The following is a 16,940-nucleotide window of genomic DNA, read 5'->3' as shown; positions in this document are numbered from 1 at the left end:
GGGCCAGGATAAGATGAAGTAATTTCATGCTGAGTCAGTCGATTGTCAAGGTAACGAGGCAAAATCAGATGCTCAACCCCGAGGCTAATATTAGGGTGCGGGTTTTGCGCTCTCTATGCTCTTCTTGTTCATTTTTTTATTTTTCTTGCCCCAGACGATCTTACTGTATTTAAGACAAACCATCAGTAATCAAGGAGTTAAGGAAAACTACATTTAATTAATCTAATTCGAATGTTATTGGAGTGAACTGCTTAGCCTATTCAAGTCGATGACACATTTTTACTTAATTCTTGGTATCGTCAGGCCATATTTTGTTTTCAGCTTAGAAGGAGAAAACAGGTAGTGAAGGAAACGATGAAGACTTTTTCTAACCCCAACACTACCAAAATTTTAAAGCCTGTTATTCATGTGGAGGCAGTAAGAATAACTATAACAAAAGAAGAAAAAATATATGGTTACCGCTCTGAAGAGGTTTAACCTAGTGAAAAAACCGGTGATTGCCACTTTCCTTGTTGTCTTATATTCATCTGTCATGTTAATTATGAAACAGAGTTTCTCGCCGTAATCTTTGATCCGAGAGATTACACAGGAAGTATAAGTAAGTTTGCATGCTTGGAATTTAACTCTACTGAGAATCCAAACTCATATATAGGGTCAGTCTAGCAAAGTATTTCAATTTCCTCAGAAAACTGGTATTTTGTTGTCTTCCCTAACTCGTCTTTCCCAGACATCCTCGTCCCTGATCGTAGAACCGGTGACCCGTAAATCGTCTATGTAATTTGGTATTATGTTTTGTGACCCATGCTGATAAAACACTCCTTCCCATCTGGCAAATTTCCCAGACTTAGGGGATTTTTATGAATTCAGAGCACGGCATCCTTAAATGGGTCAGCTGGATTTATTTACGCCATTAGCTGGCATCCATTTACATGATCACCTGAAACTTCTGCACATACTGAAGCTATTTTCCTGAATTTTATCAACAGGTCTTTGTTTACGTGATCAGCTGAGTTTTATATTCGTGAAACGTTTATTGCAGTTCACGTTCTCGGATGACATTTTACTGAAGTCCTCATCTGACCTCGGCTTGCGGAATCACCTGAGTTTTTATTCAGTCACAAACTTGTTTCTGATCAGCATTAATTGACTTTCATTATCATTTAACTTTTCTTAGGTAATGAGCTTTTTTTTTTATGTAAGCAGACACACGTAAACATTTCGTCTATTCACTTTAACAGACTAAATTTGCATTATCATTATCATGAACGTTGAGTCACAGCAAGAGTAACACTTTCATACAGGAACTAACTTTAAAAAAAAAAAAAAAAAAAAAAAAACTATGGAATGGATGTAGAGCTCCAGCATATGTATGACCACAGGGTTAGGGGAATTAGGGTGCAAAAAGACGAAAATCAGCACGAAGATGAAATGAACGTACTAGGAACAGACCATAATATCCATTACGTGGCATTGTTTACGTCATGTAACTGCCCATTCCCCTTCTTTCTCTACATGTGTTAATCCAGAAACTGCTCCTCGCCCATCAAATTATTCTTTGCTCTTTCATTCAAGCCTTGCAGGCGCAGGTCAGAGAGGATCAAGATGGGGCAGGGGGTAGGGGGGTGAGAGTAGGGGATAAAATGGGGAATAAAGGACGACAGGATGGGAGGGACATGCTTCACTACAAATCATCGACGTCTTTGTTATCTGTCACGTAGGAATTGTGCCATTAATGATACCAATGGCTCTAATTAGCCATTGATCAAACACGGAAATGAAGTGAGAGTGGCTAATGTTGTGTGTTTATGACTTACACCCAGTCCCACATTTGTGACTTAATACTAGCTGGTATGGATTTATTCATACCAAGTCAACAATTCACTAAAAGATCAAACTCTCCAAAATGGTTTGATGGCAATTGTGCCAGAGCAACAGCCCAAAAGTCATTAGCATATAACTCTTACTTAAAATCAAAAACACCTGAATCACTCTCCCAATTTAAAATTGCTAGAAATCATGCAAAAGCTGTATTAAATCTATCTAAATCAAACTTTCTTCAAAAGCAAGCATCAAAACTACTTAACAACCCTAATGACAATAGAATATTCTGGTCAACTCTTAATTCTTTCAATAATAACTTTAACAAGTCATCTTCCATTCCCCCACTAAAATCTTCAGATGGCAATATTGCAAATGACCCACGTGGGAAAGCAGATATCTTTGCTAGTACCTTTGCAAGAAACTCTACCATAGATGATACCAGCGAGAATGTCTCAGTACTGGAACTTGATTCTCCCGAAATTGCCCCACTTAAAATACAGACATGATTTGTAAAATCCATCCTAGACAATTCACCTACCAACAAAGCTCCAGGTCCAGATGGAATTCCGCCAATTGTTTTGAAAAAGTGTTCCCCTGAACTTGCCTCTGTCCTAGCTAAATTATTCAGACTATGCATACGTACTTCTTTATTCCCAAATTCATGGAAAGAAGCCAATATCCACCCAGTTCCGAAGAAAGGAAGTTCGTCTGACCCCTCCAATTACAGACCAATAGCTATCACATCTTCTCTTGGTAAGGTATTTGAAACTTTAATTAATAAGCATATTGTTAAACATCTTGAATCCAACAACTTAATTAATGATAGACAATACGGTTTTCGCCACGAAAGATCCACCATTGACATACTCAATCTCTTAACTCATACCATCCATCAATCAATTGATCTTTTTGGAGAAACTCATGCAGTAGCTCTTGATATCTCTAAAGCTTTCGACAGAGTATGGCACCGTTCGCTGCTGTCCAAACTCCCTTGCTATGGACTAACGTCTTTTGTTCCTTTGATTTCTTCTTATCTTAGTGACAGGAAAATAAGAGTAAAAGTAGATGATGTATATTCGAATTTCCACTCAATTAACGCCGGCGTGCCGCAGGGATCAGTTCTGGCACCAACCCTATTTCTGGTTCATATTAATGATCTCTTATCTGTCACTCACAATCCCATTCACTCATATGCAGATGACTCAACACTACATAGTTCATTCACACTCAGACATCCATTTACAAAGTCTAATATCTCTACCTCTCAACTCAATACAGTCATCTCCATAAATCAAGATCTATCTACAATCAGTGAATGGGGACAAAACAACCTTGTCTCTTTTAATGCTAGTAAAACTAAATATATACAGTTTACTAATAGACAGATATTGCCAGATTCGTACATTACCTTCAGTGCTACTAATATTCCCATCTCCAAAAGTATTGAAATTCTTGGTGTCTCACTTAACAGTGCCCTCAGCTGGACCTCTCATGTCAGATCACTTGCTAAAACCGCCTCAAAGAAACTTGGATTATTGTACAGAGTCCGTAACTTCTTCGCCGATGAGCAGTTAGCTATAATTTATAAGAGTCATATGCGCTCTCAGCTTGAATATTGCTCACCCTTGCGGAATGGTTGTGGAGAGGTTGCATTAAGACAACTAGACAAAATTCAGAATAAAGCTGTTAGAATCATTAACAACCCTGCCATTACATATAAACTACCTCCCCTGCAAGTAAGAAGGAATGTTGCCTCCCTTGCATTATTTTACAGATATTTTTTTGGCAAATGCTCAGACGAAGTTACGTCCATGGTGCCACCTCTCCATGCCTTCCCTCGTGCTACACGGGCATCTGGTAGCGCTCATGACTGGAATGTCACTCAACCACATTGCAAAACTTCTGCCTATCAGAATTCTTTCATTCCCCGAACTGCATCTCTCTGGAACTCGCTTCCCCAGAGTTGTTTTCCTCCAAATTTCAACCTACAACTGTTCAAGTCTAACTGTTACAGATATTTTATGAACAGAGGACACCAGTAATCTGGTGTATGGATTATTTTTTTTCTCCATTTGTTTTTCCTTCCTCCGTTCTGTTATTTAAAAAAAAAAAAATGCCGCTGAGTCTAGCCTGAACGTGGTTGACGAAGTTGAGATCAGCTAACTAAAGCTGAACCTATAAAGCTGATGACGATTTTTTAAAATACATTATTGCCAGTACCAAACGTAAATAATCAGCGTATGAATTCCTTAAGTCTGGAGGGGTTAGATGTAGCCATCATTAAACCGATCACATCTAAGACGCCCTCTAACCTGGGAAGAATCATCTGAAGATAGCAAAAATATAATTCAGTAATACTTCACCGGCCTGGAAGGGATAAACGCATTTGTCATAGTAATGTAAACAAGTTCGTTCCTTTATTTTTGAGGACTTTTATTTATTTATTTATTTATTCAATAGGGCCGAATGCAGCTGACTTCAAATTGGACGCACCTGATTGGCAACTGACTTCCGTTTCCAGGAAACGGAATGCATTGCCACTGGACCATGTGTTTGTACACACCACAACACAAAATCTTAGCTCCTGATTCTAATACATTTCACGATTTCATAGAAGACTTGCTAAATATAGCTGCTGCTCCCCTTTCTGCCTTATTAGACTAAATTCTAGGCTACTAGAACCACAAATCTACTTAAGAAACTGGTCTGGCTTAGAGTTACAGTGGCCGTCGATTCAGTATTCAGCATGGAAGATAGGGGAGGCTAACTGTCCATTCACTTGATGTAGTGCTACGTTCAGGAGACTGCACAGAGATACAAGCCAAATTATTCTTGGTCTCTAAAGAAACAATGTACTACGTCCGATGATAACCATAAAACTAAATTGGAAGGCAGATTACTTGAGCTAAGATGTTCTAAGCCATTGCGACCCATAAAGACTCACATCCTTGGTATGGCTGGGGTATGTTGCTCACTTAATGTTGCTAAGGGAAGACGACTGGTTACCCTAGATTTACAGTATTAGGATCTTCTAGCATAGACCTCGATTCCTGTAATTATTCGCGATGGGTCAGTAAGAGATTGGATTATAAACAATTGAAAAATGGATAGTGAAATACGAATTTGAGGTATGAGAAGACGGAGTGAGACAGAGTGAGATTACGAGGCCAATACATACCAGCATGACCGAGCAAGACGGGGTGTGGGGAGGTAGGAACAGCAGGAACTTTGAACAAGTGAAACTTTCGCGCGCGCACGCACACACACACACACACACACACACACACACACACACACACACACACACACACACACACAGAAAGAGAGAAAGAAAGAAGAGGAAAAGCTCTAGAGATGCCTTTCTTTCAGTGACAACATTTTGGCGATAACGATGGTGAACATAATGGCCGTAAAGGCAGTAACTGCTATAGAGATAATAAAGATGACAGAAACGATATGTATAACTATACACTTTTGACAGTAACATGCCTTAAAACTGTCACCATGCTATTACAGATGCTGAGTTGTAAGAGCAAGTTATCATTAGAGTATGACGCTTAAGAGGAAAAGGCTAGCTGCTAGCGCTAAACCATCCAAGTTGGCAACACTTACCAGCTGAGGAAAACAATTAAGGTCTCTCTCTCTCTCTCTCTCTCTCTCTCTCTCTCTCTCTCTCTCTCTCTCTCTCTCTCTCTCTCTCTCGTCATTATAGAGTTTAATGGTACATTAAATTTCTCGATATAAAGTAATGTACGCTGAAATTCCTGAGTTTAGGAGAATTTTTAAAATTTCTCCCGGACGAAGATTTTGACACCTAAATGAAGGACATGTCCGGGAACATCAGGGCGTATGGCAACCCTATCCTTACTATAAAAAATCTGGACCATCAGTTTTGGCGAAACCACTGTGCTCTATAATATGGAGAGGCTATCTCCCCAGCGATTGTTTAACTTTGGCCGCCACATTGAAACACCTGCACTCGTCGCCTCCACAATGGCAGTGCAATTACATCACCGTTCTTAGGTTCCTGTTTCTGTTGTTGCTTACACAAGTTAAGCAGTGGGCCATGGCACTATATTTTCCGAATTCATAGATTGATTTCAGAAGACATCGGCGTCGGTGGTGTAGATAAACAACATCAGCGCCGCCCTGGTCCCCTGGCGGCGGTTACACAAACTACGTGGTGCTAGTCATGAGAGAGCCTCTCCATACTGTAGAGCTCGTTCGTTCGTTGAAAGATTCCCTGCACATATAGTGCAGGCCGGGCCATACGTTAGCCCGGTCAGTGGTGTATGGGCTGATTAAAAAACAGTAAGTGGGGAGGACAGGACCTGGGGAGTGCCCAGCACACACGTCCTGTCTCCTGACTGGCTTTGTGGTGTGTGTGCTGTAGAGCTCAGTGGGCAAAACCCAGTCCTGATGTTTGAATGCCACGACAGTCGCTGGATTGGGACAGAACGGGCTGCATGAGCGCCAACAGAGCTCGAATTTTGAATGTTTCTTCTGTTTAATAAACCAGAAATTTCGCTAACTCATTCTAAACTATTATTTTTATGTAGGAAATATTTTCGCTAGAATTGGTAACAAACGATGGTAGAACGGACAAAGCCCGATCCACACGACCCGTTTTGGTACTGACAGGTAGGCCACCGGCTTGACGCCGTCAGAATGCTGTGTATTCACATGACGCGTTCCCGGTCCGTCCAACATCGTCATTCAGTATGTGCTCATTGTTGCATGAGGATCATGGCCAGTCAGTCTCTACGGAATTTGGAGGCAATTGCTCTTCTGTTAAAAGACGAGGAAGAAGAAATAGGTAATGGAAAGAGGAAAAGGTTGTGGGTACACCAGTCACTGAAAAAGAGAAGGTTTGAGGGAGAATTCTTGACCCTGTACAAAGAACTGGCAGATGATGAGGTAATATTTTTCGGTAGTCCTGCTGGAGCACTACCTTTGGAGTGATATAGCATGACCTGTATTAAGGCTGAGTGATGTAGCATATCCTGTAATAAGGCTAGAAAAACTGAATTTTACCAGCAAAGATTATGAGGTATATTTTCATGTATAATAAACTAATGACACACCCACCTGGTTTGTTTACTTCCTCATCAGTCACTTTCCATATCTTTATGCAGGTTATCACCGTACTTCTTGTTAGTCACATCAACTAACTCTTCATAAGAACGCACAAGTTCGATCATCCTTTCGTCCATGATGCCAAACAATGAACTGTATGTGTTATCTACATGGACAGTATGTGTTATCTACATGGACAAGGCAGTAACAGCGAGTCGTGGAATGGATGGGCATGCTACGTGTCCTCGTTCACATGAGCCATCACCAACCCGTCAGGCTGCCGTCAAGTTGCCAGCTAGCCGGCCAGGAATTCTCAAGAATATATCCATGACGTGTCAGTCGGCTGACGGACGGCTGCCGCCGTCAGCTTGACGGATCATGTGAACAATTACATTAGAATGCATGTAAGAAATCTCGACGGTCTAGCCTCCAGACTGCCTGTCGGAACCAAAACAGGTCATGTGAATTGGCCCTAAAGAGGATGCATTTACATGCAAGATCGAGTGTACTGTATTGACCAAGAATGAATTATGATTTACCCTCCTTTTGCAGTTATTTGCATGAAATCGTTATTGAGATTGTCCAGATTTGAATTTATATGAGCAAAGTGAGTGTATTATTGCATACTTCACAGATTTTCATGTGTTTGTGGCCAGCTCACCAGTCATGAATTATGCAGCAGTTTATCCAGTGTTGCAATGGTTTGGGCATATGGAGAGAATGGATAATGAGCGACTGGTGAAAAAGATAACTAGATCTGATGTGAGAGGTGTAAGGCTGAGAGGGAGACAACGAATAGGATGGATGGACAGTGTGAAGAGAGCACTGGATGTGAGAGGGATGTCTGTTGAGCATGGAAGAGTGGCTGTGTGTGACAGAAATAAATGGAGAGAAACTGTGAATGAATAAACGATGACGCAGCCCTGAGGGGATATTCTCCCGCATTTGGTCTGATCAGCTTGTCAGGTCAAGTGCAGGTAAGGGGATGGGTCTATTATGATGTGGCAGGGGTAAACCAGCTCTGCTGTCAGGCCCTGCTGCGGATGTCACTGATTGCACTGCGCAGTTGACCCTTGTGCGGTGTGGTGCGGTGAGGATCTGTCCCTTCTCCCCTTTGGGGCTAAGATGCGAATGAATGTGTTTGAATGGATGAGTAAATGGGAAGTGTGTCGTTCTGTTTCGGCTACCTCCCTTTCCTTGGGGGAAGCAGCCTAGGTATATAGATAGATAGATAGATTATCCAGATTGTGTGTACCTCTACTCATGCAGCAGGACATCATGTGTTCCTATATTAATATTGCAAGATGCGAATAAAGAGTTAATGGAGATTTATTTTTAACATGGAGACTGCTTTATTTCTTTCCAAAGCTGGTTGAATGGTTACATTCATTGCAGCACCAACACAAGAGGGAGGCAGTAACATTCCCCCATTCTTTTTTAAGCAATTTTTTCCATACCTGTATGGGTTATCAGATGTGTGTACCGTAAGAGTTGCTCATTCAGTTTCTATATATGTAACCTAGCTATAGTTTATTTCCCTACAAAATTGTCACCTTCCTTGTTTCACGTATTACTAGTAAATTTCCAGTTTAGCTCAGTACTTATACTACTCTGGTATTCACATTTTACTATTACCTTTCCCTTCAAGCAGTACTGTATGCATTTTATTTCCTAAGTTACATGGTACAGTAAATACTTCTGTCCCAGTTTGCTAGGTAAGCTATCCTTTTTCCCAGAAATCATTCCACCTCAATAGTACTTTCATCCAGTTCTGTTTTATACATTTTCAAACAGTTTTCTGTTTTGTTTTCCTAGCTTTCTCCTACACTGGTCATATGCATGATAAAGTTTGTCTCCTCAAAATATTAACATCATTATTTCGTGTTTGTCAGTCATTGCTTAACTGCGTCTTTCATGCTTTCTTATAACCCTTCCACCTTGACCAACATTCCATGCCTTTCCTACATCCACTTAATCCTCCATTACAATAGCTGTCATTTCTTTCTAATTAACCATGTTTTTTTTTTTTTTTTTTAATTCTATACATGCATAGTGCAGGCCATTTCCTTCGCCCTGTAGCTATTTACAAGAAGAGCTTTTGGGATTGAGAGATATCTCAGAATATTTTTGTCATTTTAATAAAGCTCATGAAATAATCTGCATTTACTAACAAATTATGCCAACACACCCATGCTCAAATCTGAGTTCTTGATTCAAACAGGTAAATATTTGAGCCAGCATCCAAACCAACCAACTCACTCATATCTGGTAACCGTACCTACATTAGCTTACCAATCTATTTTGGTGCAGAAACGAATTGAATTTTTCAGTAAAGGACTTAAGTGAGTGCACATACTTGTTGGCAGTGAAGATTTTTTTATTTATCTACTACTGTAACTTTGCTGTATAACAGAACACTAAAGCTAGTGAAAACTAGCTAACCTAACTAACCATTTACCAACACTGACTCAAATGTATGTGTACTTTCTGTCATGTAATAAAATATTGTATATACTCTTTTCTTATTCGTCATTTATTTAATAATTTTTTATCGGCAAGATTGTCACGCAAGGATGTTCTTGGTTAGAGGCAGAAGCTTACTGGTTTGCCCTTAATGTGGTAACTACAGCACTGAGCTGGCTAACACACAAACTTTCAGTTGCCATTTAAAAAATCAATTCAAAAAGTACACAAGTAGCCTGACATAAACCTGGTAACACAATGTATTTTCCTAAAACCAATATTACGTGCCACGTCGCCATCGTGGAAGTTTTTGTTTACTCGTATTCGTTACGGAAAAGTTTAGTCTTGTAAAATTTTATGCACAACCTTAAATTTCTCATAGATTTTATCCTGCCATGGAAAATTTTATTCCTGAATAATTCAGTGTTTATAAATTGAAAAACTGGCTATCATATGAATATTTAAATTTGTTACACGAAAGGGGGGGGGGTCTCGTGGCGTTTATCTTCCTGTCACATTCCAATACTCTTGTACGCTATATCCAGCATGAGCAGCGAATTTATTTATGGTATGAAACACGGGAACATCAGACGCTTATAATCGGCAATACTGGCGTTTAGTTTTTATAGTAGGCCCAATGGATCGTAAGACAAAGGTGTTGAATGCATGCGTAAATACTGTATTACGTTTGTCTCAATAACTGGCATGCTTAACTGTAAACATATTCCTTCCAGATCATGAGAGGGATTGCAGCTATATATCTGGAAATTTACATATTTAAAGCTTTCGTGATTTTCTTTAAAATGTAAGCCAAAAAAAAAAAAAAAAAAAAAAAAAATCTGAATTAGGTACTTTCCATAAGGCCAAATGGCAAAATATTAAGCCAAAGTAAATCAGCAAACATTTTTATCATAGGATTTTCAACCAAACAGCTGTATCTCAATTGGTTTCTGAGATACTTAAAATTCAAATAGGTAGTTTTTATAAAAAAAATATCAGCTTCAAAAATAGGTCAGGGTCATTTATATTTAGCTATTTAGCACAAGGACTTGGGTTACCCTAGGTTACTCTCATGTGTAACATCATCAAGATCGAAAAAAAGAAAAATGCAACGAAAAATAATAATTACAGCACTGTAACTGTCCAGCACACTGGCCCTTGCCTCCACCTACTGTTTCTTATAGTGACTTTGGCCCCACTGGGGAGATTTTGATTTTTTTTTTTTTTTTTTCTGTCAGCAATGGCCCATACCAGGACACAAACTGGGCAAGTAAGAAATTTTTGCTCAGGTCCCATTGAAATATCCAGTAGACTCGTCAAACTTATCTTGTTCACAACATAATGCTGATATGACACTTTTTGACATGCCCTTCCACTGCGCATGAAGGATGAGGATTTTTTTTTTTTTTTTAATCAGCCGTGACGGTGGTGACCATCATCCACTCACATGATGCAGTGCTACCTACTTCTTCCTTAACCTTTATCACTATTTTTCTGTCTGTCCCCTTTCTTCCTAATTCTCACCATCATCCACTTATTTGATGTTGTGCTGCTTCTGCCTTCACCATTATCACTCTTCTTCTGTGTCTGCCCACTTCTCTTTCTATTTCTCTCATCATTCATTTAAATTTTATTACTCCTCTTTCCATTTCAGGTGGCTTTACATTGAGTGACAAGTCTAATGGTTTCCTGTAAGCCAGGAAATCATTTACAACGCTTGGTGGTAACTATATAACCAACCCATACGTGTTCCCTACGTGTCTGGAAGCGAGTTGGCAGAAGGTGGGTGCCCCTCCCCGTAAAACAACAAACTCAAAGACAAACGGCCACCCCTTACGGGATTATGGCATCTGGCTATAAATAGATAGGTAGCAATGGCCCATGCCACATAACCTTGGCCCTCCAGATTCCTCATGCACGCTCTAGTTCTCCTGGAACTGTCGCGAGACTCTGAGACCGGAATAAGAATAATAATAATACAAGCAAAAACAACAGTCTCCAAATAATAATACTGACGAAAACAAGAATCTTCTCCATTTATATGGTGAGGCTTAATAATAACGGTATTAATTGCAATAATGGTAATGATAATTATATTACTTTGAGTTCTGCAACAATAACTTTGAAGATATATAGCCTGTGTCAAATCGGCATACACTGAATAAAAATAAACACTACTGCCTCAATAATCTGATGTAATAGTGCCAAAGGCATGTTCAGGTAGTGGCAATGTCCAGATAATGAACAATATCCCCCCTCCTATAACCAGACCTTAGCTATACCCAACCTCCAACCTGTACCTAACCTATTTATACTGTACTGTACCTCTTCTTACTTTGGCAGTGTTTCCCGGTCACTCAGGCATATTTAGACATTAAAACACACATAGGAATATCCAGAGTAATGTCAAACACCAAGGAAACCGTGCAAAAAAAAAAAAAAAAAAAAAACACACACATTGAAAACCAAAAAAAATGCTACCAAAACACTACTGTATGTACAGTACCCCTCCTACTTCTGGCTCTGTCCTCAGGTCAATGTGCCATATTTAGACATCAAAACACACATTGGAATATCCAGAGTAATGCTAAACACAAAGAAAACCATTAAATAAAACATTAAAAACCAAAAAACACCCTACCTGCACACTACTGTATGTACAGTATCCCTCCTAATTTCGGCAGCTTTCAGGACAATCTGCCATATTTAGACATCAAAACACACATAGGATTATCCATGTTAATGCTAAACCAAGGAAACACTGCTTAAACAACAAACATCCACAAAAAACTCAGGACGGTTGGAAAATTAGTTATATGACACCAGTGATAACCGCTCCCAGGCCACACAAACAATTACACAGCCAAATATGCCACCAGAAATTGGTTGCTGGTGTTTATACTGTACTATAAGATAAGCTAATAAAAACACAGAAAACTGATGAGTAAAAGTACAGAAATGCAGTGAGAATAAATAGTGTTTAGGAGTAAAACTACTGTCTATCTATCTATCTATTGCCAGACACTATAATCCTGTAATGGGTGGCCATTTGACTTTGAGTTATTTGTTTTACAGGGAGGGGCACTAACCCTCCACCAACCCACTTGTTGACACGTAGGGAGCACGTATGGTTTGGTTATATGGTTACCACCCAGCATTGTAAATGGTTCCTTGGCTTTAAATTCCCACCGCCTAGTGGAAAATTTTGCCAGCACCTTCCAAGAGTTAAGCACATTTCTAAATGCAGAATTTCATGAGCTGTCTCGTGATCTCTTTGGAATTTCGATACGACCAATAGTATTCGATTAAATCGCAAAAAACAAACAAATCATGAGTCACTGCTATCAGAGCGAAGGAGGGGAGACACTGAGTGAGTGAGGGGGGAGATGGGAGGGTAAGGAGGAGGACTGGAGGGGGGAAGACATGAGGCTGTGGGCAGGATTTTCACCCTTCTGTCACGAGGATGGGAACTTTTACCATACATTTTCTCATGACTTGTGGTCTGTTTGATGTGTGGAAGCCATTCAGAAACAAAACTCCTGGTGACCTGACAACTTTGGACCTTCGGTAGTGAGGCTGATGGCCTCTGTCACTGAACACGTATTGTGGCTTGTGGTCTGTGTTCAGTGCATGGTGGCAGTTGGGAAAGACAGCCCGGTGGCTGCTGGACTTAAGGCATTCAGTGGGGATGCATACGGATGTGCTGACACTGCTTGTGGGTTACAGGCATATTACTCGGGTGCTGGAAGTTTGTTGTGAGTGACTGGACTAGCGCACGACCTTGACCATTCAGTACAGGTGCAGATGGACATTTTAGCTCTGATTGTGGGTACAGCCTATTTCCTGCTCACAGCTCGAGCCCAGCAGTCATGAAACTGAATGTCTGAACATGTCAGCTGGCCAGCCGAAGTTCTCAAGGACTTTTACATCTGGATAATAGCAAATATATTTGGATAATGCTTTAATAGTGCCAAGATCCAGTATCAGATAATGAACAGGTCCAGATACTTCATGTCCAGATAAGTGAGGGATTATTATACTGGTATATATCGTGAAATTTTATTACTACATACTGTTTAACAAATTAGGTTTTGAAATCACAGAGACCAGAAAAATTTATGCTGATCATATTCTGCCTTAACCCATGGCGTCTGGATGTCATGTATAGATGACCGCCTGGAGACCTCCGGATGTCATGTATAGATGGCTGCCTGGAGACGTCCAGATGTCATGTATAGATGAGTACCTGGAGACATCCAGGTAGCATGTACATATGATCTAGTGTTTCGTGGCATTTTCAGAATATTTCATGGGCACATCACAGGCAGACACTGTCAATCCTCCTGCATGCATCCCAGTCACACTCCAGTTACCTGCCTACCTTCATCATGTATAGACTTACGCAATAAATTTTCCCTGTGTCTGGTGAGATGTCAGCCAGCATACCTCAAGGTCATTGTCATATCTGTCATATCTACCTCACTCCTTTGCTCACACCAGTGCACACTCACACCACATTTATCTAAGCCTACACAGAAATGGTGTTTATGGTTGACTGCAGTATTCTGAAAGTGTATTTTTTTTTTTTTTTGTGGAGGGCTAGTATGAGCCTTATTTGTGCCATGTATACGGACACAGCCACAACAAACACAAAAAATTACCCCACTTCCAAAGGCCCTCTCTCTAACTCTATGCATTATTAGGACAATCTGAGGCCATCAGCTTGAAGTCGAAGGATTGGTGAGGATTATGACTTTTTTTTATTTTTGGCTAAGTATTAGCTGAGAAAACACGGTATAAAAAAAAATGGTGAATTTACAGAAATCCCCGGCTGGGGCAAGAGGTCAGAGGAAATAAACGCTGGATGCCATGGGTTAAGACTCAGAAGGTAGCATAGCCAGGCTTTCTAATTTATTTACAGATCTGTAAGTGAATCTGACACTTTCATTTGCCATTTGACAGGACTGAATATAAATATTAAAATGTGATAAGGAGGTTTGGAAAGGGGGGGGGGGTGAAGTTTCCCAATTTAGTGTACATCTTGGATCAGTACTGGTTGGACGTACATTGTAAGAGTGTGATTAGTTTTAGTTATGTCATGAAGTGCATTGTATGAATTTTACTTTTTACTGTAGAGTTCATTAAACTTCATCATTTGTTTCAGAGTCAGCTATAGTATTAATGGCAATTGCTACACAACGCTCTGCTAAATGACTATACGGTTTCCTGTTATACTATATCTGTGGTGAATTTGCCACAAGGAAACAACAGAGAATTTTTACAGGCTTTGACAAAAAAACGTAAAACCCATACCATGCATACTTTGAAGAGATATTTAGAGACCAGGGCATATCATCGGCTCCCCCCAGAGTCTCCTCTATTTGTGTTGAAGAACTAAGGCAATGGACAAAAGAAACAAACTTTTTTTTTATTAGCACTTGTTTTTCCAATCATGTGAAAGGATCAGAAGAATCACAATGATGACTGCCACTATTGTGCGTGTACAGTTATGCTCAAGGATGTAACAATAAAAGTAGAACAGAAATTCCCTTTTCAGTACTCCCATTTCCCATACCATACAACCTGTTGCTCATAGATCAAAATAATCCTGTCCCAATGCCACTGGAGAACCTTGAAAATTTACACTGTACAGTACCTCATACCAAGAAAGCAGTGCAACAGTGATGATGTAGACTTCCAGTATGGTAGCAGTATCACAGAACCTCAAGTTTTTTCTCAAAATTAAATAATATGGTGAGAGGCTTAAGTCTTGCTTAGAAGTCTGCTGAGATTTTAGGATCCAAAATTCAATCAATTTTTTAAACACCTGGCACATCATTCTCATGATACCAGAACCAAGGAAAAGATTTTCTCCAGTATCTTAAACAAGAAGATTATTTGCTTTATTTCAGAAATGCTGGTGGATTAATAGAAAACTTTGGTCATTTATAGTGTTGATAGGTGAAGGCCATTGCTTCATCGAACAGTAGTCTTAAAACAGTTCCTTCACGCAATGGTAGCACTTGTGCTTCTGTTCCTGTAGCTCATTCAGTGCAACTCAAGGAAAGGTATCAAAACTCACTAAACGATTTAAACATGATAATTTACAGGATGCATTGTAGGATGACTTGTGGAGACTTAACCCGTGGGTGCTGGGGTAAAATCTGCTCGTGCCTCATTCATTCATTCATTCATTGCCAGACGCCATGTATCCCAAACGGGGTGGCCAACGGCTTGAGTTAATTGTTTTACAGGGAGGGGCACTAATCCTCCACCAACCCCACTTGACACGTAGGGATGCCAACAGCATCTGGTGTTCCCAGGCGGTCACCCATCCAAGTACTAACCAGACCCAACGTTGGGGTAAAATCTGCTCATGCCTCACCTCATTAAAACACACACACACACACACACACACACACACACACACACACACACATAATAGCTTTATTTCTAACCGTAATATCTCAGAAACTATAGCAGGTAGAGAAATGAATTAAAGACCATATTACTCATCATTTCTTCAACTTGTGAACGAAAATATCCCCAGTTGGGTAGGTCGTTGCGTTGCTGGGTAATGACATGGGGACGATGAGTAATTTTCGCCCCAAGAACAGGATGTGTTCGTGCGTCTGCCCACAGCCCCAACTATGGCTTTGCTCTCATTGTGATGACTTCTCCATTACTAGATAAACTAGACACAGTGGTGTCCTAGGCACACCCTATGGCATTATCACTGAGTCCTTTCCTCGTATCCTTGGAAAGAGGCTCGGCAGGGGTGGATGAGGCAAAAGTCCACATGAGGTGGGAATGAAATCGGACAAGAATGGTTAAGAAAAGATCGTTCAGCACCTGGGAAAGTCAAGAGACGGCTGAGGTATGGTTGAGCAGACTGGTGCGAGTCTCCCCCGAGCTTTTTGTGATGAGATAAAGTAGCGGCCAGTTGAAACTGTGCCAGGAAAACAAGTGGGGTTCCTATCAACACCTGGCGCTGCTGCACCACTAATTTTTTTACATTTCCATCTGACACCGGGTGGTTATGGGCTAAATGTACACTGTATACTGGAACAACACAGTCAAGCTACAGAAAGTTTCGTGAAATATCAACCTCAATTTATTTCAAATCTATTCATTCATTCATTGCCAGACGCCATTTATCCCAGACGAGGTGGCCAATGGCTTAGAGTTAATTGTTTTACAGGGAGGGGCACTAATCCTCCACCAACCCCACTTGACACGTAGGGATGCCAACAGCATCTGGTGTTCCCAGGCGGTCACCCATCCAAGTACTAACCAGACCCAACGTTGCTTAACTTCGCTGATCGGACGGGAAGCGGTGTACTCAACGTGGTATGGCCGTTATAGATGCATATATATGAGAATTATTTTCCAAACATTTGTTTGGAAAAAATTTTAAGGTCACCTGTGCATGAAATTACAACATTTGGGAAACCCCATTTTCAAAAATTTTAAGTTGTTCTTCCGTTCAGGAAAAAAGAAAACATAAATGAAGCACTTCTTGGCTTCAGAAGTTGTCTGATCCTAGGCCAGTCTGTATAGTATTTGGTGGAAGATTGTCC

At 40.3% G+C, this 16,940-nt stretch overlaps 1 non-coding gene across 1 annotated transcript; it reads right to left on the bottom strand.

Annotated features, from left to right (window-relative positions):
* Positions 1-16,605: 16,605 nt before the first annotated feature.
* On the bottom strand, positions 16,606-16,724 carry LOC145414790 (5S ribosomal RNA). The gene has a single exon (XR_013899944.1). It is a non-coding gene; the product is annotated as a 5S ribosomal RNA (ribosomal RNA).
* Between the last annotated feature and the right edge of the window lie 216 nt (positions 16,725-16,940).

This window comes from Coenobita brevimanus, chromosome 100 (genome assembly GCF_032717465.1).
Source record: "Coenobita brevimanus isolate Jiangsu-jjx chromosome 100, ASM3271746v2, whole genome shotgun sequence".
NCBI classification, from domain to species: domain Eukaryota; kingdom Metazoa; phylum Arthropoda; class Malacostraca; order Decapoda; family Coenobitidae; genus Coenobita; species Coenobita brevimanus.
The sequence above is the reverse complement of the archived record's forward strand: the minus strand, read 5'-3'. Positions and strand labels throughout refer to the sequence as shown.